General features: G+C 47.8%; 1 long non-coding RNA gene across 1 annotated transcript; it reads right to left on the reverse strand.

Annotated features, from left to right (window-relative positions):
• Positions 1-1698: 1698 nt before the first annotated feature.
• On the reverse strand, positions 1699-11216 carry LOC138749020 (uncharacterized). The gene is made up of 3 exons (XR_011348371.1): positions 10969-11216; positions 2683-2858; positions 1699-2410 (listed from the first exon to the last, which is right to left on the reverse strand). It is a non-coding gene; the product is annotated as an uncharacterized lncRNA (long non-coding RNA).
• Between the last annotated feature and the right edge of the window lie 3570 nt (positions 11217-14786).

Here is a 14786-nt window from a genome sequence, read left to right on the forward strand (position 1 = left end):
AACAGACATATTGGCAAGGGAATGGGGTGGGGAATTGAAAGGAGTGGCCACTGGGAGATCCACACTATTGCGGCAGACAGAGCCGAGGTGCTCAACAAAATGAACTCCCAGTCTGCGTCCAGTCTCTCCGATGTAGAGGAGACCACAGCTGGAGCACCGGATGCAGTAGATGGCCCCTGGAGATTCACAAGTGGCTTCACTTGGAAGGACCGTTTGATGCCTGAAATGGTGGTGAGGGAGGAGGTGAAGCATCTCTTAGCGGTCTCAAGAGTAGGTCCCAAGGGGTGGATTGGTGGGAAGGGAGGAGCGGATGAGGGAGTCACGGAGGGAGCAGTCCCTGCGAAAGGCGGAGAGGGGAATATGTGTCTGGTGGTGGGATCACATAGTAGGTGGCAGAAATGGTGGAGGGGGGGATATGTTGGTCACGGAGGGTGCCCGGTGAGGACAGGGAGAATCCTGTCCAGTTGCACAAGGGGCAGAGGGGGCCAGGGCTGATGTGCGGGTCATGAAAGATATGCAGGTGAGTGCTGAGTTAGTGCATAACCCCTGTGATGCAACAGGGAGTTCACTTCATGGGGTGTGAAATGTCATGGACTTTTTGCACTTAAATATGCTGTAGATAAGTAAATATTTTCTGTTGTTAACACTAATGAGTATGCTGCAGGCATTACATTTATAAGGGTTTCTAAAGAATTTATCGTTTATGGTTTTCTAGACTGCAGTGTCGGGAAAATCGCAGAAAAAAATTAACATAATTACTGCCCGTATGGTCATTTACACTGGGCGCCTTTTTAGACTGCAAGGTCCCTGAGTGCAACAGTTCCGAGGGGTTGAACGTGAATGACCGTCAACGAATTTTTCCGGCACGATTTACACTGCAAGCCTCCTCCGAAAAGATTATAGGATGAATCACGGGGCAGGAATTGACTCAAAATTCCTGCCCATTCCTTTATAGACAGCCCGGGTAGTGTTAAAATTCCTCGATTGTGCCTGCAATTTAAAAATCATAAATGGGATGAAGGGAAGGAAAGGATTTTGCCCTCTGGGTCTTCAGAACCAGATGTCAATGCTGGATGGACAAGAATAGACTTAGTGTTTAGCCGGTTGCTGAAGCGAGAAATGAAGTTGTTTGTTTTGTGTGTAAAGGGGGAGGAGAACTGGCTTTGGTTTCACAACAGAGCAGGTTGATGATCACAGGCCAGGCTGGCAAGAGAGGGTCCTCCTCCCTGGCCACTGTCCCAGGGAGTTCTGAGACAGGATGCACTCTGTGATACCAAGCTGTGATGACCAATGCTGGTATTTGTCAACAGGATATCAAAGAACTGTTTCCACAGATGGAGGGGAAGTCTGCAGGCTGACGAGCAAATGGGTTATGAACTGAGTGGATAAATAGGACATTAGATGTGACAGGGATACATGAAATGGCACCCAGGCCTTTTTCAGCTTCTAACCTGTCGGGTTAAGCAGTATAGAGCAAAGATAAAGATACATAACCAACGTTTCATGCTAAAGCCCTTTATCAAAGTATCAGTAAAATGTAGACAGGCTCCCGATAGTGGTGGATTAACAACTACCTGGGCCCCTAGGCTGATCTTCTGTAAGGCCCCTCCCCCCTGACCTCATCCCCCTGCCCCACCCTACATTGAATAGAATAAAGTTATGTTTAATAACATATTAGGGTTCTCCAAATTGGTCGATATTGATCCTTTGGGGTCAATAGGACTATCCAAGGGGTCAGAAAATGCCGGGGGAGGGGGTGTCGATTGACTTTTTGGGGTCGAATGAATTGTAGAGCCCGAGGTCCCCACTCCAGCCCGGGAGCCTGAGGACCTCGCTCCTGCTAGGGCCCTCTCCCTTCCGGGCCCCTAGGCCTTAAGCCGACTCAGCCTAAAGGTTAATCCGCCATTGACTCCCAAATGAAATGGACGAGAGAGGGTTTTGGGGGGAGGAGCAAGGGGCCAACAGGTGGATGAGGGAGGGAGGGTACAGCAGCAAATGGGGGCTCTGTGAATGGAGAGGGAAGGGGGTGGAGGAAAGGAGACAGAGGGATGGGGAAGAGAGGGAGAATGGGGAGTGGGTTAGCAGAAACCAGAGAAGTCAATGTTTAGTGCCATCCGGTTGGAGAGGGGCCAGACTCAAAATTAGGTGTTGGTCCTCCAACTTATGGGAGAACAACGTTGGAAAAACTCAACAGTGCACTTTATGTAGCAAAGATAAAGATACATAACCAATGTTTTGGGCCTGAACCCTTCATCAAGGGTATCAGCAAAATGTCGGCAGGCGCTCAAACAAAATGGTTTTACTCCTCTTTTACTCATTGACAAAGTACTTGCATTTCTGTACAGTAAAATCCCCAGAATCTGGCACCTACGGGGATCACGGATGCCAGATATGTGAATTTTCTGGTTACCTAAGAAACACAATTGCATTAAGAATAAATAGTTTAAAAGGTAGTGTACAATATAGAGTAATTTGAAAGACAAATCAGTGTTGTAGTCCTTAATTATGTAAAGTTCACTTTAATCAGATAATTCGTGTAACTTTTTAAATTTAAATTTGGGTTGCTAGGGCTGTAACAACGTTGCCATAATCGTGCCTCCATCATAATTAACCCCCCACCCCCAAGTTTACAGACAAAGCCTCACTAATATACCTTATACTAATAAAGATAAAGATTCTTACCAGGCAGGGACAGGGAGTCACCATGGGAGAGTTGCCCCCAGTGGCGGGCGGTCTCGGCCAGCTCTTCATCCCGGGCGCTGCCATTTTATTCAAACACGACTTTATTGGAACCTGCTGCGGGCGGCGGGGGTGTGTGACCGGGGCGCTCCGCTGGCTGAACGTTCACCAAGGGGTTGCTGCGGAGAATGTTTTAAATGTTTATTGCTGATTTTGAGGTTGACTAAGTATCGAACTGCGTTTTTTAAGGTTGGCGGGCGGCGGTAGCGAGGAAACGTACAGCCAAAACTTGGAAAAGTGAGATTGATTTGGGTTAGCAGAGGTGGTGTCTGGAATTGAGGTCATGTACTCCTTTGGAAAAAAAATAGCGTATAATTTACGTGATAATTTTTTTCTCTGAAGTATGGAGCCCCTACTTGGACCGTATGGGTTTAAAATGTTGAATTCCCTAAAGCTCGTCGTGGTCGGGTTTTATTGATCCATGGTGCTTTACTGTATTTTTGATGTCAAATCTCCATTATCTTTTATCCTTTGGGGTTTTGGGGTTGGATGTGGAGGGGAGAGGAGGGTTATACATTGCACATTTAAAATTTTAAATGAAGTGTTAAAAAACACTTATTTATTCATATTTATTCTAAATGCATTTATTTCCTCAATGTTTTTTGCCTGTTGCTTGAATTCCGGGGATTTTACTGAAGACGTGGAGAACACTTTACAGTCCTTGATACATTTTTGACGCCTTGTTACTGCATTACGCCCCCCCCCCCCCCCCCCACCAGTTTGTGTACAGCCACTCCCACAAACAGATAATCTGATCCAGGTATTGTCTGAAGGGTCAACAGTGGCCAGATCATTTGGCTTGGCTGCCGCTTCTGTGTCCACCTGTCATTACACTGCAGATGGATTACCAGCCCGGGTTATAGATTCAGGTCTCTGCTGCTGGGACGGAGTGTGGCATCAGAAACAGAATTTATCCTGATCATGTCGTGAAATCCATTGTTTGTAGCAGCAATTGTACATAAACCACCTTACCAAATAAATAAAAGTAATGTAAGAAAACGTTAAAGTGGAGCATTATCCGTGGTTCATTGTCCATTCAGGAATCTGATGGCAGAGGGGAAGAAGCTGTCCTTGTGCCGTTTTCAGGCTCCTGTACCATTTTCCCCGATGGTAGCAGTGTGAAGAGGGCATGGCCTGGGTGGTGGGGGTCCTTGAGGATAGAAGCTGCTTTCTTAAGACACTGCCTCATGTCGACGTCCTCGATGGAGTGGAGTCTGGGGCCTGTGATGTCGCAGGTCAAGTTAACTGCCCTCTGGAGTTTATTCCTGTCCTGAGCATTGGCACCTCCAAACCAGATAGTGATGCCACCAGCCAGAATGCTCTCCACTGTCCACCTGTAGAAGTTTTCGAGAGTCTTCGGTGGCATTCCGAAGCTCCTAGGACAAAGTGTAGCCGCTGGCGGACCTTCTTCATGATTGCATCGACAAGGAGGCTCCGGAACAGATCCTTGGCGATGTTGACAGCCAGGAATTTGAAGCTCTTGGCCTTGAGCGTGGCGGGCCTGTGGGCCGTGTGGTTGCTCAGTGCGTGTGGGTTGGACTGGGCTGGTGCTGCTCTGACACCATGTTCTGATTTTCTTCCCCCCAGGCGAGACCCAGCAGATTCCGTCAGTCATGTTGGATGCGGGCATGAATTTATCGTTTGTAGCTCCAGACAACAACCACAACCAGCAATCAGGGAATGAGGATATGATCATCCGACAGATTGGAATCCAACTCCGCCTGATGGGTGACCAGCTACACACCTCACATATGGAAAGGGTGAGTCTCATCATTATTTAGAGAGATCTCCTGTAATATCCTATCTCATTGTTCACTTTCAAGTTGGTGGTGTGACAGAAAGCTGTTCACTTGCCTGGGAGAGAGCAGGCCCTCACCACCCCCCCACACCACCACAGTCCTTCCAAGTGAAATCTGCAGGAGTCGTCCGGTGCTCCCGCTGTGTCCTCTACATCGGAGAGACTGGACCTCGGCTTTGTTCGCTGCCACAGCGGGGATCTCCCATTCTCCGCCCCATTCCCCTTCCCAACGTGTCTGCCCAAGGTCTTGCGCACTGCCAGACTGAGACTACCTGCAAATTTGAGGAACAACACCTTATCTTCCGACTTGGTACCCTCCAACTGGATGGCATTAACATTGACCTCTCTGGTTTCCATTAAACTGCGTTCTCCCCCTTCTTCCCCATCACCTTCCTCTGTACCCCTCTGTACTCCTCTGTAAGGGGCAGGGGGCAAAACTTTAGGAGTAATATGAGAGGATGGTTCTTCACTCAGAGAGTGGCAGCAGAGTGGAATGACCTTCCAGAAGAGGTGGTTGGGGCAGGGTCAATTCTGATATTTTAGAGGAGGTTGGTTGAGTACATGGATGTTAGGGGGTTGGAGGCTTAAGGGCAAGGGAGTGGGTATGCGGAGCTAGTGGAGTTAATGTAAATCAGTGCGGACTAGAAGGGCCGATATGGCCTGTTTCCGTACTGTAAATTGTTATATGGTTAATTAAACTCTAACTGAGTATTTTGTGAAGTGTTGGGCAGCATGGTTAATGCAACGCTGTTGCAGAGCCAACGATCAGGGTTCAAATCCTGCACTGCCTGTAAGGAGATTATACGTTCTCCCCATTTTCCTCCGGGGCCTCTGGCTTCCTTCCACCCTTCAAAACCTACAGGGGTTGAGGTTGAAAGTAAAACACGAAAGTCTACAGACACCGTGGTCGAAGTAAAAGCACAACACTGGACGCGTAATTGGGTGGCATGGGCTCAGAAGGGCCTGCTGGATGCCTAAAATTGTATATTTTTAAAAAGTAATCAATTTCTGTGGTAGTTTAACCTGAGGATCTGTTTACTCTGTGTCTGGTTTTGGTTGAGAGTCCCTGGTATGAGAGTGGAGGGGAGGGGGGGGAAGGGGGGTGGGGGGGGAGAGAGGAAGGCGGAGAGTCATCAGAGGTGAGGAGGCTGTCTGCCCAGTCCTGTGCTGAGAACCCTCCTGTCCATGCTTTGATGCACACAGATAACAAGGTGTTTATTCTGATGGGCCCAGTACTTCTGCTTCCAGCCCTCAGACGCCACACAGTGTAAACAATGAGTCAGCTTCTCTCGCTAGAGTTGGTCAAGGGGAATGCAGCAATCATCAAAACCGACATCCCAAGGAGGTTCACAACTGGATGACCAAACAGAACTTTGCTCTAAGTTTCACAAAGGGCTATAAAGCAGGTGGATGATGAGGTGCAGGTGCTCCCCTACTTACGATGTTCTGACGTACGATTTTTCAAAGTTGCCTCCGTACTTTCAGTTTGGAATTCTGATCTGTTCCTGCACTTGCGATGCTGGGCGACGGCAGCGTTGTGCGAGGGTATTGCCCGGCATACTCTCCAGCAAGGCTGACTGAACCACGCTCGGAGTCTCTGTAGCGGCCCCGCCAGTGAAGCACCCTGTAATCAACACCCCCCCCCCTCTGTGTCTACAAAACGCCCACGTTGGCCTCCTGCTTCTGGTGAGGAAAAAAAAGAGGAGAGCAATTTCTCTGGAGACAAACTGCAGGATACTTGCTCAGCCTGTAAGCTGCAAGCTGCTGTTGGCTGTAGCACATGAGTTAAGACTTCCGCTGTCGACGGTTTCGACCATCTTAAAGGGTAAAAGGCGAATTAGTTATGCAGTGAAATCCTCAGCACTGGTGAATTCCACGGTCATCACTCAGCCCCAATGCCTTCAACGAGCATCGATGACGCGGTGTGTTCTACGAAGTGTTCTCGAGCATCATCAGGAGAGAGTGAAATTTGATGACCCTGTTGCTTTAGTGTCCCCACCATCCAACAATTAATTTTAGTTCAATGCTTCAAACATTGTGCTTTCAGCTGTGTACGTTAATGATTTTTTTCCAGTGTGGAATAAAGATACTCAAAACTTAATTATAAAAAATGATAGGTGTGGTATTCTTTTTTGAATTATGATTTTTTTTTCTGACTTATAATGGGGTTGCTGGAACGTCACCCCATCATAAGTTGAGGAGCACCTGTAGCCGCATGGTGAAAGGGTGAGGGAGACAAAGGTTTAAACCCTTTGAATTCCAGAAGGAGACAAAAGTTTAAACCTTTTGAATTCCAGACATCACAAATGGAGGGGAGGAGGGATGTCGAGGTCCTTGGGTCTGGACGAGATTTTAGAGATGGAGAAGGCTAGGTCATGGATGGATGTAAACAAACTTTTTGACATAAATATTGACATTTCAGGAAGTTTGGAGCTGTCCAAAATACGATGTAGGTAACGTCCAGCCTGACCACGTGATTGACCACTTGCCTAGGGTTGATTGACAGCACCAAGGGATAAACAATTCTGTCCAACTTCATGCCATCTGAGTGGCAAACTTTGGAAAAAAAACTAGCAAAAACTAAAACCAAGTTGTGCTACTTTGGGATTTGGTTTCGGATTAAAGAAAATTGTTGGGTAGTGACTCTTTTATGTTTATGAAAACACATATATAGCTCTTGGTGAGTCAATTTCTCGCGTTCTCCTCCCTTAAAGTTCTCACTCGCCCTATAACCGCTAGCATAGGCCACTAGACTCAAGGAAACCTAGCCTGCCCTTCAGCTGGGAGGGGCTGTTCTGCCGAGCTGTCAGAATGCTTCCTTGGTCAGTGGCAACTTGGAATTTGGAGGCCATTGGCTCAACGGGTGTTGTGGTAATCCACTCACTCTGCCTACCCCTCTCCCCCCAACCCTTCCCAGTTGTACTGGCTAGGAATAAAAATGGTACAGCTACTGATGAAGCATGAGGGAGGGTAGTCCTCAATGTTGACCTTACCCTTTGGAGGAATAAATGACGAAGATACTGTAAAAAGCTGGTGAGAGAATTAATTTTTTTTAAAACTAAAATTTAGACAGGGAGGATGGTAACAGGCCCTTTTGCCCCACGAGCTCGTGTCACCCAATTGCACCCGTTTTTTTTTGGAAGGTTGGGGGGGGGGGGAACCCACGCAGACACGGAGGGAACGTACAAACTCCTTACAAGCCGCTTTCAGGTGGCCAGAATACCCGACTGTAAAGCCACCTATTCTACCCCAATGCGGCTGTCACGTTGCCACCTGAAAGTGGAGAACCCGGCCAGGTGGAGCACTTACCTAACTCTCCTCCTGTAGGTAATAATTTCCGGCTCGGAGAATCCCCCGTTGCGCCTGAAAGCAGCAGTGGGACTATGGCCACAGTCCACAGGAGTCAGCGTTCACTCGGACGCAGCACGGGATCTGAGTCACTGGCGCTGTAACATAACTGTTATACTAACCGTCCCAAGCCAGTTGATATTTCACATTCTTCCTCTGTCCATCAGTCTTTGAGATTTCACTCACCTTGACAGCTCCGATTCCCTTCCTCTTGACATCTTAACACACCTGTTCACCAACTCTGATAAAGGGACTTCAACCCTAAATATCAACTCTGTTCCATCAAACCATGAACATTACAGCACAAACACAGGCCCTTTGGCCCTTCTAGTTCATGCCAAACTATTATTCTTTCTAGTTCCATTGGCCTGTACCCAATCCATTGCCCTCCATATCTCTCTCATCCATGTACCTGTCCAAATGCTTCTTGAATATTAAAACTGAGCCCCCATTCACCACTTCTGCTGGCAGCTCGTTCCACATTCCCACCGCTCTCTGTATGAAAAAGTTTCCCCTAAACTTTTGCCCTTTCACCCTTAACCCTAGTCCTCTGGTTTGTATCTCACCTGCCCTCAGTGGAAAAAGCCTACCTACATTTACTCCGTCTATCCCCTCATAATTTTAAATACCTCTATCAAATCCCCCCTCATTCTTTTACACTCCAGGGAATAAAGTCCTAACCTGTTTAACCTTTCCCTGTAACTCAGTTCCTGAAGTTTGTGGGCAACATTCTAGTAAATCTTCTCTGCCCTCTTTCAATCTTATTGATATATTTCCTGCAGTCAGGTGACCAAAACTGCAAATATTTCTCCAAATTTGGCCTCAACAGTCACTTATACAACTTTACCATAACATCCCAACTCCTATCCTCGGTAATTTGATATATGAAGGTCACACTTTCAGAGAAAGTATGTACCTGTATTCGCAAATCCTTCTGTTTTTTACCACACACCTCTCCCCTTTGATGTGGGTGGAAACTGGAGAAGCCTGGAGAAAAAGCAGCATAGTTGGCGTCGCGGTCAGCGCAACACTGTTACAGCACCAGCGATTGGGACTGGGGTTCAAATCCCGCGCTGTCTGTAAGGAGTTTGTATGTTCTCCCCGTGTTTGTGTGGGTTTCCTCTGGTTTCCTGCCACCCTTCAAAATGTATGGAGGTTGTAGGTTAATTTGGTATAAATGGATAGAAAGGGTATGGAGGGTGATGGACTGGGTGCGGGTCAGTGGATCTAGGCAGAAAAATAATTTGGCACAGACTAGAAGGGCTGAAGGGCCTATTTCTGTGCTGTAATGTTCTATGCATAAAAGATTATGTGGGGCTTAGAAAGGTGGACAACCAGCACCTTTTTGTTGGGGGACCAGAGGTGAGTGGAGGAAAGTTCAGGGGTGATATGTTAGAGGTAAGTGTGTTTTAAAACTCAGTGGTGGGCACCTGGAATGCAGGGCTGGGGGTGGCGATGGAGGGAGGAACAACGGGGGCTTTCGACATACTCTTAGATAGGCACACCTGTCTTAGATCAGTAAGATAGGTAGAGGGATATGGGTATGAGATAGGGAAAGATTAGATTGTTGTGGAGTACACAGGTTAGCACAACATTGTGGGCTGAAGGGCCTGTACTGTAATATTCTGTTCTCTCTGCTTTCAATTAAGCAAATCTTCGATTTTAATTTCTTATTCTGAAATCCTTCCACAGGCTCTGTGCTCCTCATCCCCGCAGTCTCCTCCAGCCTTACCCCCTTCTCCCTGATCGCCGGGTCTCTCCGACGGGAGCCTGGGCCCCATTCTCTGTAGCTACCTCCCCTGAACCTGTCTGGAGCTTCTGTTTTCAGATGTCTCTCCTTTCATGGGCCAAAATGGTTTTGCTGTCGCTTCCATGAAACTCTTTAGAATGTTTCACAGTGCCTTGGATGGTAAATGAGCGTGTTGTTGTTCGGGTTGCTGTATGAATGCAGATTGTTGATGTTGAAGGAAATGTTCGATCTCACGTTCTCTCTCTATATATTTCCCCCCTCTCTCTCTCTCTCTCTATTTCCCCTATCTCTCAGTCTCCTTGCGTCCATCTCTCTCTCTCTCTCTCTCTCTCTCTCTCTCTCTCTCTCGTTTTCTCTCTCTCTCTCTTTCTCATTTTCTCTCTTTCTCCCCTCCCACACAGCCTTTGCTCAGCAAGACAGTTGCAGGAGCTCTACTCTGTTCGGGGCTCTTTGTCACAACTCAGTATATATATGCTGCGCTATTTTTAGTGACTGACTCACTGGGCAGCTGACTTGCACGTCTCGTGATCTCTCTCCACTTGTCTGTCTCCGTCCCTGGGCCCAATCGAACGCGGGCTCCTGCTCATAAACACACCACCTGTCTTTGCCAGAATCAGGCTGCTGGAGACTGCGGTCAGGGATCCGCACATCCTGCATCCACCCACGTTGAGCTAGGGCCATGAGAGGCACTGCCACTGAGTTGGGTGGAGGTGGGTGGGGAAAGGGAGCAGGAGACGCGAGGTCAGGTTTTAAAGGTGCTCGGGCAGTCTCTTCTGTTTGATCGGGCCCCTTGGGCCAAGAGTGACACAAGGGAATGGAATGCCACTCTCTTCCTTCTTTCCTCTGGTCCTCTCTCTTTCTCTGTCTCCTTTCACAGAGCCAAAATCAATCTGCCACAACAGTATGGATCTCCCAGTGGCCACCGATTTCCATTCCCCATCCCATTCCCTTGCCCACGTGTCTGACCCTGGTGTCATGCACTGCCTCAAATTGGTGGGACAATGTCTCATCTTCCATCTGGGCACCCTCTGACCAGATGGCATTAACATTGACTCCTCCGGTTTCCGTTAACCCTCCCCCACCCATCTTCCCCCTTCCTTTCCCCCAGCTCCCCCCCCCCTTTCCTTCCGACTCCTTTCACAGAGCCAAAATCAATTCTCACCATCCCTCTTATCAAATCCAATTAACATCTTTTATCTATTGGTCCTTGACTCCTCCCCCTCCCTTTTCTCTCCCTGCCCCCCCCCCCCGTCTTTAATTCGTTTCCCTGCCAGCTTTTTGCTTTTACCCTGAAGAAAGGCTCAGGCCTGAAACGTCAGTGATACATCTTTACCTGCGAGACCTGCTGAGTTCTTCCGATATTTCTATCCAATCACAGCGCCTGTCGACTTTCCTGCAAGCTGACCCTGTGGACCAGGGATTCGAGTGTCGGAGATCTGGGCTGGCACTTCCAGTGTAGAGCTGAGGGAATTAGATGAGATAGTCTTGGATGGTTGAAAGAAGAGCAGAGTTCTCCCCAGTGTCTTGGCACAATTATTAATCTCCCACGAAAACAGATGTTGCCTTGTCTGCGAGATCTTGCTGTGTCTACATTGACAATTGCATTCCCAAAGAGCAATGGTTGTCATGCAAGGGTTAAGTTACTGAATGACTAACCCAGAGGGCTAGACTGAGAATGCAGAGATACAAGTTCATGGCAGCTGTGGAATTTAAATTTAGATAATAATTTGAAGAACGATTCTTGGTAATGGTGACCACAAAACAACTGGATTGTTGTAAAAACTGATGCTGTTCAAGGAAGGCAAATCTGTCCTCATTTTCTTTGACCAGTTCATGATTCTCCCTGTGGTTTAATCGGCCTAATAGGTCCTTTGGGTCAAGGAGATGGTTCACCACCACCACCTTGGTGAGAATGTAAGTTTTAAAATAAAATAGCAGAGAACATTCTGTGGAATTTTTTGCAAGGTTCAGCATTGAGGAAAGGTGAGTATTGAAGGAACTTCACCCTCTAACCAAATGGCATTAACTCGTAAATATCCTGCTTCCCTTGGCTGGTTGATGAATCGTCCAGTTTGTGCCGAGCCTTGAGTTGAGCCGAGATGCTCTTGCTCTCGAGCAGCTGTTGGGCAGCACGGTTAATGCAACAGGGCCAGCGACCCAGGTTCGAACCTGGCGCTGTCTATAAGAAGTTCTCCCCGTGTCTGCGTCGGGTGCTCCGGTTTCTTCCCACTGTTCATAATGTACCGGGGTGTAGGTTAATGGGGTGTAAATGGGAAGAACGGGCTCATGGGCCGGAAGGACCTGTTACCATGCTGTATGTCTAAATTTAAAATCTCTGTTCTAAGCAGACGCCCTTCAATCCTGAAGCTTTTTTTTTAAAAGTAATTTTAAAATGTAGACATACAGCACAGTGACAAGCCATTTTGGTCCACGAATCCGTACCGCCCAGTGTCCACCCCATTTTGAATGGTGGATCGAAGGAAACTGGAGACCACTGGGGAAAACTCACACAGACACAGGGAGAACGTACAAACTCCTTACAGACAGCGCGGGATTCAAACCCAATCGCTGGCACTGTAAGGCTAACCACTGCGCCTCTTGCCCTAGGTTCATCTACCCTAGACGTTAATTCTGTTTCTAGAAATACTACCTGGCTGCCTTAGGATTTCCAGGTTTTCCTGATTTTATTTTAGATTTCCAGCCTCTGCAGTTTATTTGATTTTCAATGTTCATAATATGCTCTGGGGAGCCACCTGGTGGCTATAGCCTGTACATAGACCCTTGTGGCCCATAATGTGCTCCCCTACATTAATTAACCTACTCAACAATCCAAACCTTCCCTACCTCATAACCCTCTACTTTCAATACATCCACCTGCCAGTTTAAAAGTCTCTTAAATATCCCAGCTTCCACCACCACCCCTGGCAATGCATTCCAGCTATGCACTACGTTTAAAAAAAAATCCCTGAAATCTCCCCTAAACGTTCCTCCCCTCACCTTTACATAGGTGCCGTGTTTGCCTCTGTGGTCCTGGGGAAAAATGTGCTGGCTGCCCATCTCTTCCTCACATAAATCTTGTAGACCTCTATCAAGTCAGCTCTCATCCTGGGTGGCAGTGTGAAGTGTGAGGAGGATGTCAGGAAATTGCAGAGGAACTCGGACAGGTTGGGGGGAGTGGGCCGAGGAATAGAAGATGAAGTTCAATGTGAGGTTATCCATTTTGGAGGCAGTAATAGGAGAGCAGAGTATTATTTAAATGGAGTCAAGCTAGGGAGTGGGGTTGTACAAAGGGATCTGGGTGGACTCGTACACCAGTCACTAAAAGCTAGCATGCAGGTTCAGCCAGCTGTGAAGAGGGCTAATGGCATGTTGGCTTTCATAAAGAGAGGATTGGAGTATAGGAGTAGAGAAGCCCTCCTGCAGTTGTTCAGGGCCCTGGTGAGACCTCACCTGGAATATTGCATCCAGTTCTGGTCCCCAAATTTGAGGAAGGACATACTCGCTGTAGAGGGAGTGCAGTGCAGATTTATGAGGTTGGTTCCCGGGATGGCAGGATTGACATACGCTGAAAGGTTAGGGCTTATATGCCATGGAGTTTAGAAGGATGAGGGGAGACATGATTGAGGTGTATAAGATTATCATGGGGCTAGACGGTGAATTCAGATTACATGTTCCCAATGTTGGGAGAGACTAGGACTAGAGAGCCTAGTTTAAGAATACAGGGAAGGCCCTTTAGGACGGAGATGAGGAGAAATTTATTTTACCCAAAAAAGCGTGGATCTGTGGAATGCTTTGCCGCAGAGGGTGGTCGGGGCAGATTCTCTGGATATGTTGAAAAGGGAGTTAGGTAAGGCTCTTGTGGGCAGGGGAGTTAAGGGTTATGGGGTTAAGACAGGGATGGACACTGACAGAGAATGATCAGCCATGATCTGAAAAATGGCGGTGCCAATTGGCCAACTCCAGCACCTACAGTCTATTGTCTATCCTTCTTGCTCCAAAGAGAAAAGTCCCAGCTCTGCTATCCTTGCCTCATGGGACTTATTTTCCAATCCAGGCAACATCCAGGTAAATCTCCTCTGCCCCCTCTCCATGGCTTCTGTATCCTGCCTGTGATGAGGTGAGCAGTGTGGTCTCCCCAGAGATTTGTAGAGTTTCAATATTACTTCACGGCTTATCAACGAAGGCCAACATATCATTAACCTCCTCCTATCATTTTGTTGGGCTGCCCAGCCTGCACTGTATGCTGAGATTTCCTCTTTTTTGCTTATTCCTTGAAGAGGGGCTCAGGCCCTAATTGTCGGCGATACAGGAATACCCCGCTTTACGAAACTAGAGTATTCCTATGAAACCTTTTGTAACCTGAAATGGCGTAAAAATTGGAGGCTATTTTTGTAAATGCGAAAACCCTTTGAAATCCTTTTGTAAAAAGCGAATTTTCATTAATTCAAGCATTTGTAGAGTGGCGTATACCTGTGTCTATTTGTCTCCCATGGACGCTGAAAGACCAGCTGAGCTCCTCCAGCATTTCCATGTGTTTTTATTACATTAAGCATTGCGGCTTGGCGAGAGATTTGTTACGGATGAGCGTGCAACAGTTCTGTTGCTTAACCTTTCCCCTCTCTTTGTTGGCAGGTTGTGGCGTGGAATCGGAGGCACTGGCCCGTTTGGTACTGGACATTCCTCGATTTCTTCATGCACACCATGGCCATCTTCCGCATCCCTCGATGGCGATGAACTTCCAAGGACGGGGTGGGGTGGAGGGTGGGAGGGGAGGAAGGGTTAAGGAGCACCAGCTGGCTAATCCTTGAGGACAGTGCTGGCATTTATGTAAATTGCTCTTCTGGTACCTTGACACCGCTGGACGGACATGACAAGGGAAAGGGAGATGGGAAAGAATGTGGCCGGGATGTAGAATTATGTTGTTGGAGTGACCAGCATCTAGAGGTTGTTGAAACAGCAACCTCCACATTCTGTGGGAAGGGGACAGGTAGACTGAGCCAGCCTGTAGCAGCCTCTCCCCATCCTTCCTTGCTGTGAAATGCCCTTGAACACCAGGCAGTCTTTGTGTGGTGGAAAGCAAAGCAACCTGAGCTTGGAGCCAACTCAGGGCCCAGTTTCATCACTGCCTTTGAATTCAGGAGACTCCACGTG

This window comes from Narcine bancroftii, chromosome 13 (assembly GCF_036971445.1).
Source record: "Narcine bancroftii isolate sNarBan1 chromosome 13, sNarBan1.hap1, whole genome shotgun sequence".
Lineage (NCBI taxonomy): Eukaryota > Metazoa > Chordata > Chondrichthyes > Torpediniformes > Narcinidae > Narcine > Narcine bancroftii.